Source organism: Rattus rattus, chromosome 6 (genome assembly GCF_011064425.1).
Source record: "Rattus rattus isolate New Zealand chromosome 6, Rrattus_CSIRO_v1, whole genome shotgun sequence".
In the NCBI taxonomy this organism is placed as follows: domain Eukaryota; kingdom Metazoa; phylum Chordata; class Mammalia; order Rodentia; family Muridae; genus Rattus; species Rattus rattus.
Window position 1 is genome coordinate 2,294,348 of NC_046159.1, and position 13,456 is coordinate 2,307,803.

The following is a 13,456-nucleotide window of genomic DNA, read 5'->3' on the forward strand; positions in this document are numbered from 1 at the left end:
TTTCTTTCTTTTTTGATGAAAATTGCACGATGACTAGAAAAATGTTTGTGTAAAAGAGAAGAGTGTTCCTGTTATTCAATAGCCTCATTGGATTCCTGTGCACCAACAATGCCTTCGGTACATGAGATTCACCACAGCCTTTGAAGGAAAGTTAAGGCTCTTGGGAGAAACGCATGCGCAATCTTTCAGGTGGTGGCTAGCATCAAAATACCTACCCACAGGCAAAGGCAACCAGGGACAGAGTATGCTTAACCTGAGGGAGGCCCTGGGTTTAATCTTTAGCACCAAAATAAAGGGGGAAAAGGGGAAGGAAAGAGAGAGAAGTTGGCGGGCGAAGAAGGAGGGGAGGAGCTGGGAGGGGAGGAGCCGGGAGGGGAGGAGCCGGGAGGGGAGGAGCCGGGAGGGGAGGAGCCGGGAGGGGAGGAGCCGGGAGGGGAGGAGCCGGGAGGGGAGGAGCCGGGAGGGGAGGAAGACAAGCCGGAAGGAGAAAGTGAGTAGAGTCTCTCATAGTTTATGGAGGATTTAAAGTGCTAAAAACATTGTAAACAAAATTAATATTTTCTTCTATGTGTAACACTTCAGAGCCATCGCCATTAGATAGGGAGGCTGCATAAGGAGAACTGGTCCTGCATACGGGGACTCTTTCAGAAGGAGCAGGGGAAAGCCAAGATGATAGCAACACAGTGAACTTCGGTTTGGTAAGGACTTAAGAATGAATGAGTGAATGAATGAATGAGCGAATGAATGAATGAATGAATGAATGAATGAATGAATGAATGGCGTCCACTTCCCTAAGACAACCCTGGAGCTGATAATCTCAGACAGCTGTAAAATAAGACCCGGCAACCACACTGGATGTTAAAACTTGGAATAAATCCGTAATCAGAATGATAGTTGTCCAATGTCGTGGGTGAGCCATCTCCTACCCGGGATCAGTGAGCCCTTCCATCACCACTTGGTATACGGATTTCAGGACACGGTCTGTCATGTGATGGTGGCACTGTTATTCACCCTCTAAATGGAGGGGCTGTCTTAGACTTTCTGTTGCTGTGATGAAACACCATGGCCAAAAGCAAGTTGGGGAGGGAAGGGTTTGTTTGCCTTGCACTTCCACATTGTAATCTGTCACCAAGGGGAGCCAGAACAGAAATTCAGACTGGGCAGGATCCTGGAGGCAGGAGCTGATGCAGAGGCCATGGAGGAGTGCTGCTTACAGGATTGCTCCCCATGGCTCACTCAGCCTGCTTTCTTATAGAAGCCAGGACCATCAGCCAAGGGTCGGCTCAACCCACAATGGGCTGGGCCCTCCTTCTATAAGAAAATAACTAATAAGAAAATTCCCTGCAAGCTCGTCTACGGCCAGGTCTTAGGGAGGCATTTTCTTAATTGAGGTTCTCTCCGCCCAGATGACTTCAGCTTGTGTCACATTGTCACATTGTCCAGCTCAGAGGCTTATGTGTGTTAGGTTAAGTGCGCAGTACTTGAGGGTGCGTGCTTAGTACTAGACAAAAGGTGCTTAGTACTTGGCATGTGCTAATTTTTCAAACACTCGTCAGAAAAGCCATTTAAAGTCAAATCCCATGTTTAGGCTGAAACTTTATTCCTGGAAACTCCAGTCTTCGTGGGTCACCTATATGTTTCCTTCCCCTTCCCTTCTATCTGGAAATATCCAGACGCTCACTCCCTAAGACTAAGGTGATAGAGTGTGCACACTGGGGCAGGAGGATGACCAGAATGGAAGTCCTGCTTCATTCCTGTATATGACCTCTAGCAGAGGATGTCTGTCTCTTCCTCAAGGTCAGTATCCCTAAAACCAGACTTATGAGGTACCTTGAGGTGTAAGGGAAGACCACGCTTGTGGTGCAGTTGACACGGCAGCTCTCGGGAAGGTTTGCTTTATTGTTTTTGTTGCTTTGCTTGCATTTGTTCTGTTACTGTTTATTTGTTTTGTTTGCTTTTTTTTTTTTTTTTTACTTTTTCTATAAATACGGTAGAAAATGTGGGGAAAGGAATAGAAGAGGATCCAAGGGAAGGGGTGGAGGTGCTGAGGGAAAATGGGGGGTGGGCAGGGGCATCACAGGGACAAATTGGAGGAAGAAAGGGCAAAGCCACTTGGGAAGAGGGTTAAGAAAAGCAGAGGAGGAGGGTGGGGTGGGGAGAGGAGGAGGGTGGGGCAGGGGAGAGGAGGAGGGTGGGGGGGGGAGAGGAGGAGGGGGGGGTGGGGAGGGGAGGAGGGTGGGGCAGGGGAGAGGGGGAGGGGGGAGTGGGGAGAGGAGGAGGGTGGGGTGGGGAGAGGAGGAGGGTGGGGTGGGAAGGGGAGGAGGGTGGAGTGGGGAGAGAAATGGAGAGTGGGTGGGGAAAGAAGAAGAGGGTGGGTAGGAAGAAGAAAGGTAGGGTAGGGGAAGAAGAGGGAGAATGAGTGGCTGATACATTGTAATGACACTTTTAAAGAATTTTCTAGTGTGTGATGATTAAGCCCTTGAGACCATGCACTGTTCAGAAGCACTTCCTGTTACTGTCCTATAAACTCAATCACTTCCTGGGGCAAAGGAGCTTTGCCTTTTCAGCTAGGATAGAGTCCTCATAAAGTCATCTTGTGCAAGCTCCTAGCACTCTGTCTTCACAATGGCGTCCTAGTAAGGTTTGCTGTTGTTGTTATTGTTGTTGTTGCTGCTGCTGCTGCTGCTATTGTTTCTTTGTTTTGTCCTCAACTTAACACAGGCTGAGGCCATCTGCAAAGCCGACCCACAGTCAAGAAAGCCTCCATCAGATTAGCCTGCAGACAAGTCAGGAGGAGTATTTTCTTGATTAATGACGGATGGGGAAGAAACTAGCCCACGGTGAGTGGTGCACCCATCCCTGGGCAGAGGGCCCTGGACTGTGTATAAAAGCAACCAAGTGAGTGAACCAAGGGAGCCAGCCAATAAACGTGTTCTTCTATGGCCTCCGCTTCAGTTCCTGCCTCCAGGTTCCGGCCTTGGCTTCTTCTCATCATGGACAGGAACCTATAATCAAATAAACCCTTTCTTCGCCAGTTTGCTTTGGGTTTTAGTGTCTCGTTACAGCAATAGAAACCCAAGACACAACCCGTTAGCACATATGAATCAGAAGCTGGGACAAAGATGCTACAGATGGACAGATGTGGAAAGGGAACTAGGGATGGCTAAAGGCCGAAGCCATAGCAAGAACTTGGGTCTTCTCACCAAACCACAGCACACGGCTTAACCAAATCTGTCTTTCTACAGAGCAATGGCAGCCAATCCAGTTTCACGGCCTGAGCGGTACTTGCCATCGAGGCTTTGTTTAGTCGTTAGACAGAATGAGTCATCCAAGCAGAACCCACATCCGGCCTCCTCCCCGTGCTACTCTCCCACTTCTCTGTTTGAAACAGTAACAATGTGCCCACCTGGAATCCTCGGAGGGCTCCGGTCTGCAGGACAATGTGCGCCTCAGCCCTTCCAGTGAACAATCAGCTTAAGGAGTTGTATTCAGATATTATTAATGTTTTCAAACCCATTTCCCATTTCCCTGCTGAGGTCCCTGCCAAGTGCACACTTCAGCAGACACTAAAATAATTTGGGTAGTTGACATTCAATCCAAATTTTCTGTGGAAATCTGCCAGATTTGACATCTGTGGGAAAGTGGGTAATTTTTATTACCCACAAAGAGCAAAGGCATAGCTGGATTTCTCCACCTCCGTGCGTCTCCTGTGGTGGTGGAGATGCTCAGACGTGTACACACGCGGGCACAAGGAACCCATTTAACCCGTTCGCTCTTGCCGAGGAACGGCCGGAGCCCAATGCAAATTCATGTTAAGGGGACAGGCGGAAGGCTTAAAGCACACTTCAGATGTGTGGGGAGCTAGCTACCTTATTATCAGAACGCTTTGCTAAAGATAATTTAACTATAGATTTCCGTTTCTTTAATAAAATGATTCCCTTTAAAGAGTCCTTGCTTGCTAGAAAATGGAACCCGGACTTTCGATTGATATTTGCTTAGGGTGTTCTCACAATCCCTAGTAATATCTGACCCTCCTGACCTGCATAAATATACTTAAAACTCACCCATAATATTTCTTTTAATACTAAACTATAATCCCAAAGAGCTAAGGGCCAAGAGAAGGACTTACCCCTTCAAGATGTCTCACTTTATAGATGGGCCTATCTACCTTCCGCCCTCTCTTTAGCTGACAAGTACTAAGCTCATATTGAAGGCAATATTCTAAATTGAGTTGCCATCTTGTATTATAGCGAAACAGAGTGTGATAAACTAGTTTCTCTCGTAAAGTAGTTCAATATACTCGTCATCATTAAGAAATTATAAGTGATTAGGGCAGCGGCTTCTTACTGACAAAGATTTTGAAGTGGGTCAAGAGGATGCGAAAACACAGCCAATGGTTCGTTTCACACACAAAAAAGGACGACGGTTAGTGATTTCTTCTTCATTTTTACTGGGGAAGAAAATGGTATCTTAGATATATTGAAACCCAAAAGTAACCACTAATAGAATCACGGCTGGATATATTGCTCCCAAATTACAGAAGGCAACATAAAGAAAATATAACCTGGGGGAGGGTGTAGGGAGGGGGAGGAAGAAAAAAGGAATAAAAATGGAAAATGGAGCTGGAAAAGAGGGTGTGTCCAGAGAGACGATCCAAATGGCTACTACGGATGCAAAGCCGGGTACCTGCTGGTGGGAACGTCATGTTGGCTTATGAATCTATTTCAATGGCTCATCAATGGCTCCATCAAAGGAATGTCCAAAGACGCACGCCTAGCTCAGGGTGTGGATCTGAGCCCCGGGACAGGACAAGGGCTATTTTTGAAGATGGAGACATAGGGAGAGAGGTGTGTGAGGGCTGCAGTCATATTTGGAACACAGTCAAGACCTTCATCTCTGTGGATCAAGTCCCGCAATCACAGTAAGACCTTGGCATCGTACCTTGATCTTGCTAGATACAAGTGTTCATCTACAAAGCCTCACTCCAGCCTTCTCTTGGAAATGAACTGAAACTTGGTGGATATGTCAAAAATATGTTTTGAGTGAACAAATGAGCGATTAATGGAGCCAGGCACGGTGCTGGTCAACACCTATAAACCCCAAACTGGAGGTTAAGACAAAAGGGTCACCATGAGTTCAAGGGAAGCCTGCAAAACATGGTGGGTATTGCTTCCTCAGGGAACTGGCTCCAAGACATAACCCAAGGCTACAAGATTTGTGGATGGTCAGGTCTCTTACATACAGTGGGGTAGTGGCATGTGTAAATGATTGTCATAAACGCTAAAGCGAAAGCTATAAAATCATTGTTAGATTTTATTGATTAAGGAGTAATGACAAGAAAAATCCGCACGAGTATTGAACACACAATCCCTGGAAATTTTCGACCTTCACACGGTTCATTCTTTGCATATGGAGCCCGCAGTTATGGCGGGCCAACTAGGTGCCCGTTTGGCACTCTACTGTCTTAAGAGTCATCGTTTGTTTGGATCTGTGTCCTCATGAACCTCCCCTGAAACGGGTCAAGACTCCTCTTCTCGTGCTGAATGTGGGCACCGAAGAATAAACGCAAGAGGCCAGTAGTGAATAGGGGTGGCCAAGAGGTGGAGCAGCCGGAAGAGCAGGCCTGGTGAAGTTGGAGCATGCGTATGAAGAGAGACGACTCCCAGAGCGGACACTGGGTACCACAGGGAGCGACAGTAAGGAGCAAAGCAGAGAAAAAGGTACTCACAGGAGTCTGTATATAGAGAAGTAGACAACCCACGTCTTGAATTTACCGCCGAATTAAAAATAAGTAATCTCTTTACTCAAGAACTTGTCTATAGTGACAAAAATGTTTAAGTCAGCTAGCCGGTAAGGAAGCTAGTGTGGAGCGCGGCAGCTTCCCTGCTCGACATTAGCAGATTTCCCCAGGTAATGCAGCCAACTCAGGAGCTATTTTTACGTTTTGAACTTAAAATATTTTATTTTTAAAGATGAACTTTACTTCCGTTTGTGTGTATTATGGGCTGCACTGTGGAACTTTAGAGCAGACATTTAAATCCCCTCAGGGTTTATCAGCAGACTCTGCTGAGGACAGTTAGTCTTCTGTAGTTTTTGAAAATACACATTGTTATTGGTGACAGTGACCACGCTGGGCAGTGCAGGGTCAGAATTTTCTCTGCCCAACAGAAACATCTTCCCGTTTGCCCCAAGTCTCCCTTTCCCCCACCCACCCACTCCCTTTCTCTGGCAACTATCATGGCACTTTCTATGAGTTGAGCTATTTTAGATCCCGCACGTGACTGAACTCATCAGGTATTTGTGTCTCTTCGCTCAGCTAATTCACTTAACGTAAGGCCATCTGGCTTCATCAACAATGATTGAGCGAGGTCAGAATTAGCCACACATTTGTTCTCCTGTTTTGAGAGGACTTTTCCACTGCCTCATTCTGAAATACAACAGGTAGCTATAGACCATCAAATTTCTGAGCAAAGTCTACAGAGTGATAAGCCAAGAAAGAACTGAGCCATCCTGGAATGTACTGATCAAAAGGGAGAGATCTTTTATATAAACTGATCACATTTACAATGTAGAATATGTGGTACCTATAAAATACATTTATAAAAGAATCATAAGAACAAAGGAACAGGAGAACTCAAAGTATTATAGTTGAATGAAAAAATTAAAATGAATAGAAATGGGTGAATTTTAAAAGCGCAGCTGTTTCCCACGATAAACAGAAGAATACGCAAACAACAACACGTTGTCAAGAGATGGACGAGACAGTGTCAGAGCCACAGAGCCACAGAGCCACAGAGGCATGCAAGACCGTCTTCCAAATGAAGACAAAAGAACATCACCGAAGAAAAGGTATGTGTGTCTCAGAATGAGAGAAAGACACACTTAGGGCAGAAATAAAGCCACACACGTCACGTCACATACAATACCAAGGTGGAGAGGGTAGGTGAACATCACTAGGGATGGCAGTGTGGAAGGAGCCTGTCCGCCACAGTGGAGCAGGTGTTAACCTGGGATCTGACTCTTTACAAGATGTAACAGGGTCTTAATCTCCGAGTGAAGCAATGTTGCATTTCCAGTTTAAAGGCCCAGCATGCTGTCAGAATAGGTATGCTGCCACATACATAAGAACCATAAACGTTTAAATGGCTTACTACTGAGAAAGACTCCAGGAGATCGGCAGCAAAATTAATGGAAGAACTGAAGAAAGGCAAGAAGGTAGATCCTTACTGAGTGGAATCCAAGAGTCACAAATCAGCATTCTCTGTCATGCTTCATGACTGGGGACAATGGCCTGTCTCTTTACTGGAGCTGCACAGAAACCCACAGAACAATCCTGGCACTCGGAGCCTGTGGAAAAGTGTCTGGTCTCCTGAGGGACCAGCAGCTCTTTCATATGCATGACTTTAACACCTGCATAACTTTCACCTGACTGCCTGTAAATTCCCTAATCAGACACTGTTTCTAGTTCACAATCCCCACGTGTATCAGGAACAGCACCTTACAACGACGTATTGTCTTTACATCTCCGGATGCGAATTTCCAGGGAGGGGTTCTCACAGGGCCCCTTTTAGGTTTGTGTTGCCTAAGTTCTTAAGGACTGCAGTCCTGCCACATATTCAGTCTTGAAAATGACTCTGGGATGTCAGCCGCAGAGGAAACTCTGGTCAATGGATTGCCCATCCAGGCAGGATGTCTCCTAACTGATGGTTGCATGAGATAAAGCACACACGGAATTGTGGAATTACTTCTTATTAAGCAATAAAGTGAGCATGCGAGTTAACCTCTCTTCCAACGAAGTATTTTTAATTCTTTAAAAATAAGACACTGTGAGAACTTTCTGGAATTACATGTAATAGGAATTCTAAAATTTTTCCCATTAAAAAATGAATAGCTTCGACAGGGTCAAGTGCATGCCATATTATTTTTAAACACGAAGTAAAAACCACTCATATCAGGTGTATCAAAGGTTCTTCCTTCCCTTGACTTTGGGAAGATTATATATATATATATGAACTTATATACATTAATATCAATCCATTAAGCCTTAATGCTGCTGACCATTTTCTAACCATTTAAAATCATTTTTTATTGTTGTTGCATGGAGTGGGAGGGATTCTTATGTGCACACTGAGATGAGGGAGAACTCTGGAGTCCATTCTCTCTTTCTGTCTTTATGGGAGTCTAAGGGTCCAACTCAGGCTTGCCGGCAAACATCCTTATGTAATAGCGTCATGCTGTATGTTTGCAAAGAAATTCACATTTCTTAAAAGACCCATTTTGTATCTGTTCAACAGTGAACATTATTGATGACCGCTTAGATAATTCAATTGCTTTCAGTCTATTGTACACGTTACTGTAAGTTTTCAGTAGGGCTAACACACGCATACACACACATCTTATGGTTACTAGAAACTAAACAACCGAAAGAAATAGCTATGCAACAGGACCGTCTCCTACAAGTGTGTGCACTGTTCTTCACAGAAATTCACTCTAAAATTTACCTCCTTTGCTCACGTGCAGTGTGTGTGTGTACATGTGTATATCTATATTTTTCTTAAAAATTCCAAAGAGAATAAGGAAGGTTACAGTGCAATGAAATCTACAAAAGTTAACAGATTGATTCTACGTCAGAACTAAAGTTAGAAACTGCATCGTGGATATTCAATGCTTGGAACTACAGCTCTGGTTTTTAGGTTTTGGTTTCCAGTAATTTCCAAGTTTTTGGGTTCAGTTTAAATACCCATTCCACAAATATAATACTGAGTGCTAATATGCATTGTACCCGCATCTCAGTCTGATGGGAGAGGCAGATACTACAGAAATAATGTCTGCCGGTGCCTCTGCCTCTCCTCTATTATCCTTCTGTCTCTCGTTTTATCTCTGTAGCTCTGTCTCTCTCGCACACACAGGAGTCAGGAGTTACTTTAAACACATCCAGGATGGATACAGCGGAAGTGTGACAGTCATGTGACATGAACGTGTGCCACCTGAGAGCAGAGAAAGCATCGTCAGACAGACGTTTAGCAGTGGCTCCTACCCATGAGTGTATCTCAGAGCTAAGTTGGGGCTTTCTGGACACAACAAAGCACACAAAGGTGTCATGGTCAGAGAGACTCAGGAGAAGCTGCACAGACAGCAGCAAAGGGAATAGCCAAACATGAAGCCGCGGAAGTCGGCACTTACGGATCTGACAGTGTTAGTGTGCAGTCAGAGTCACACAGGGCCCTTTAAGACAAGGCAATCAGGTTCTTGTATTTACCATAGATTGCTAAAATGTGGGAACAGGGCAGAGAAACTGTCAAAAAACCTTATGTAACAGACAACGCTATCAGTACAGCTTAACACAACGGTAGCTGTCACTAGGGTTCCAGGAATGGTCAAGATAGAGCAGGACAAAAGATACAGGCAATGCTGTGATGAGAGGGGTTTGTGGACAACCATTTCCAGACTGCTCACAATTGAGCAGTGTAGAAAAGTCAGATTTCTTTAGCAGAAGGAAACTGCTCTGTGGACAGGAATATCCTTGCTATTGATCCCAAGACCCACTGTCAGGTCGCACTAGAAAGGAAAGTAAGTCCTTGCTACGGCCACCAGATGCCACTACCAGATCTGGACCACCACAACAGACTGCTCCCTCTGAAGCCCTGAACCAAGACACATCCCCCCACCCTTAAGCAGCTTCTTCCTAGGTATTGGTTTGCAATGAGAAAAGCAGCGACTACCATGACAACATACACCTTCACTTAAAGATCTTTATTTGTAAGATACACAGTCATTTCACACTCAGTGTGAAACGATTGCAGTGAGAGAGTGTCTACTTATGTATATATTCAGATCATCTCCAGCCATGTGTCACAGTGAACCAGATACGTTCAATACTTCACGTGACAGTGTTACTTCAGACCCACTCTCCAGGGAAGTATAATCTAAGAGGAAGACCAACTCAACTCAGTTAATCCACTGTGGAGTTGTGTGAATATTGGTGAGCACTTGCCTAGCTGGGAGCCAAAGCAGGCAGAGCAGTCCCTGACGCTGGTGAGAGCCAGCAGCCCATCCCTGGGCTCCTACAGTCACACAATGGGCTGCTTGCTCTTGAGATTTGAGCACGTACTTCCTGCTTCGTTGAACACAGATGGATTTCCTGTTAAGTTCAATTGAGCCCAGCACTCTTGGGATGCTGCTTACGGCCACAAGGAAAGCCAGAGCTCCATGACTGAGAACTGAGAGAACCACAGGTAAGCAATTCTCAACCGTCTCAACCTCCTCTTCTGAGGAGGCTCCAAAATCAGCTACACCACTGGAGCCTCCAGCCTCTGGAGCCATCACCTTACAGGTCCAAGGCTGAAGGACCCTTGAGCACTTGCTGACTCTGGATTTGGAAGCCTGTTCTCCCACTAGGAGACAGACCAGGACAAAGGTTCAACTGGCCAATGGCACTCAGCTTCTTTGGACATGAGGTAAGTAAGCTACAGCCTCCATTTGCTTCCAACCATAAGCTCAGGAGACTCTAGGGTGTCAGCTCCGTCAGAATATGCTGCAGGATATTTGATCACACTGTGAACCACAAGATTTTATGGAAAAAAAACCTCCTTGTTTCTAGTTGTGATATAGTTCAGCCATTAGCACATGCCCTTAATCCTTTGGACTGGAATACAGATACACCCTTAGTACAGACCTTTACTCAAGTGACAGAGGTAAAGCTCATTTGTAGAAGGAAGTGCCCATGTTTGCGAGTGCTGTCGAGTTGAGTGGCAGACAAAGTGATGAATCAGAGAAAGATTTGACAGAGTAAGATATGTCCAACTCATGAGAAGAGAGAGGGAAGGGAAGCTACTTAAGGGGCAGTGCAGAGAGAGAAGGGAGCCGTTTTACTGGGGCGATTATACAAAGATGGGTCACAGAGAGAAAACAAATTAGACAGAGGTGAAGGCAGAATGAGTCTGAGCATGTGAAGGAGTCAGAAGATCAGAACAGTTTGCCAGAGCTAGTCTGAGGCCAAGCAGAGGAATTCACTAAGAAACTGAGAGAAGCCAGTTTGAATTAGTTGGCTTGAAGAGGAGTTTATGCCAGAACAGCTGAGTTTATCCAGCCGGCAAGAGGTCAGAAAGAACTAGAAAGAGTGAGCTTATTCAGCAGTAAGTCTCAGAGGCTGAAAACATTGTAGGCCTAGTTTAGATTGCACAGAGGCTAGAAGCATCCCAGTCTTCATTCTAAGAAGGAATGAAGCATTCACATTTTGGTCTTCCTTCTTCTTGGGCTCCATATGATTTTGTCTTAGGTATTCCAAGCTTTTGGGCTAATATTCATTTATCAGTGAGTAGATACCATATGTGGTTTTTTTTTGTTTTGTTTTGTTTTGTTTTTTTCTGTGAGTGGGTTACCTCACTCAGGATGTTATTTTCTAGTTTCATCTGTTAGCCTAAGAATTTCATGAAGTCATTGTTTTTAATAGCTGAGTAGTACTCCATTGTGTAGATGTACCACATTTTCTATATCTACTCCTCTGTTGAAGGACATCTGGGTTCTTTCCAGCTTCTGGCTATTATAAATATACAGGGACAAAGAGTGGAGCAGGGACTGAAGGAAAGGCCATCCAGAGACTACCCAACCTGGGGATCCATCCCATATGCAGTCGCCAAACCCAAGTCACTATTGCTGATGCCAAGAAGTGCTTGTTGACTGAAACCAGATATAGGTGTCTCCTGAGAGGCTCTGCCAGAGCCCTGCTGATACAGACGAGGATGCTTGCAGCTAACCATCAGACTGAGCAGGGGACCCCAATGGAGGAGTTAGAGAAAAGACTGAAGGAGCTGAAGGGGTTTGCAACCCCATAGGAAGAACAACAATGTCAACCAACCAGACCCCACCAGAGCGTCTAGGGACTAAACCACCAACCAATGAGTACACATGGAGGGACCCATGACTCCAGCTACATATGTAGCAGAGAATGGCATTGTCCAGCATCAATGGGAGGAAAAGCCCTTGGTCTTGTGAAGGCTCATTTCCCCAGTGTAGGGGAATGCCAGGGCATTGAGGTTGGAGTGGGTGGGTGGGAGTGGGAGCATCTTCATAGAAGCAGGGGGAGGTGGAGGGTGTGGGAGTGGGAGAGGAGAACATTTGAAATGTCAATGCATAAAATATCCAAGAAAAAGAAAAGAAAAAGAAAAAGAAAAAGAGGAGGAAGGAGAGGAGGGGGAGGAGGATGGGGAAAGAGGAGGAGGCAGAGGAGGAGGAGGGGGAAGAAGAAGAAGAAGAAGAAGAAGAAGAAGAAGAAGAAGAAGAAGAAGAAGAAGAAGAAGAGGAAGAGGAAGAGGAAGAGGAAGAGGAAGAGGAAGAGGAAGAGGAAGAGGAAGAGGAAGAGGAAGAGGAAGAGGAAGAGGAAGAGGAAGAGGAAGAGGAAGAGGAAGAGGAAGAGGAAGAGAAGAAGAAGAAGAAGAAGAAGAAGAAGAAGAAGAAGAAGAAGAAGAAGAAGAAGAAGAAGAAGAAGAAGAAGAAGAAGAAGAAGAAGAAGAAGAAGCAGCAGCAGCAGCAGCAGCAGCAGCAGCAGCTTCCAGGTCTTGGCTTAGGTTAGCAGACGGAGGCAGCAAGTCTCCGAGACAATTGCTGCAGGAGAATAAAAGTCACTTTACAAGGACAGATGCGTTTGACACAGGATGAACACTCAGTGTAGCAAGACCAAGACCTCTGGCCTCGTGCACAAGCCAAGCCTCCAAAACAGGAGAGCAACCGAGAAGCTCACACTGGCTTATTTTAAGCCCAGCAAGGGAGAGGGTATTCAAGGAGGGTCGGTATCCTTGTCGTTTGCTTCTTCACCAAGTGCACATCCCCACCAGAGCCGCTGAAATGTGGAGAGAGAAATCAAGACCAGGGATACACTGAGCAGGTCAGCTCTCTGTGATTGGTTCTAGCCCCATTGGAGCAACTAAATAAGCCTCCCTGCAGGTTTGCCTGTCATTCGCGTTGTCTGGCACCTGCTAGAGGCCAGCGTCCCTTTACCCGTGTCAAACTCACTCTGTCCCCTGTGCCGGCGAACAGTCAGCATTGCACCGACTCATGCCAGACGTGACATTAAAGCATCCGATGAGGGGATAAGGACTCCGGACAGAAATAGACGGAAGTGGAAGACGGCAAGAGAGAGGGCCATGTGGCAAGGGCAGAAGAGCAAAGGTGGAGCCAGGGACCAACTGTAAGTGAGAGCTCAAAATCCCCAACCCTGCTGCGCAGACCGAGAAGCGGAAGTGCACAGGAAGTCTCACACCTCACCAAGAAGCTCTTGACGAGCGCCACCTGCTGGGAGAGTGAAAATCGGCTTTCTCCCATGGGGTATCCATTCCTACATCAACCACCATCTAGGGCCAGCGCTGTGCCCAGGAATATGGCCAACACAAAGTAAAACAGACTCCATTTCTGCGTGTGTACGCTTTTTGTTTTGTTTTAAATTTTTTTTGCCCTATTG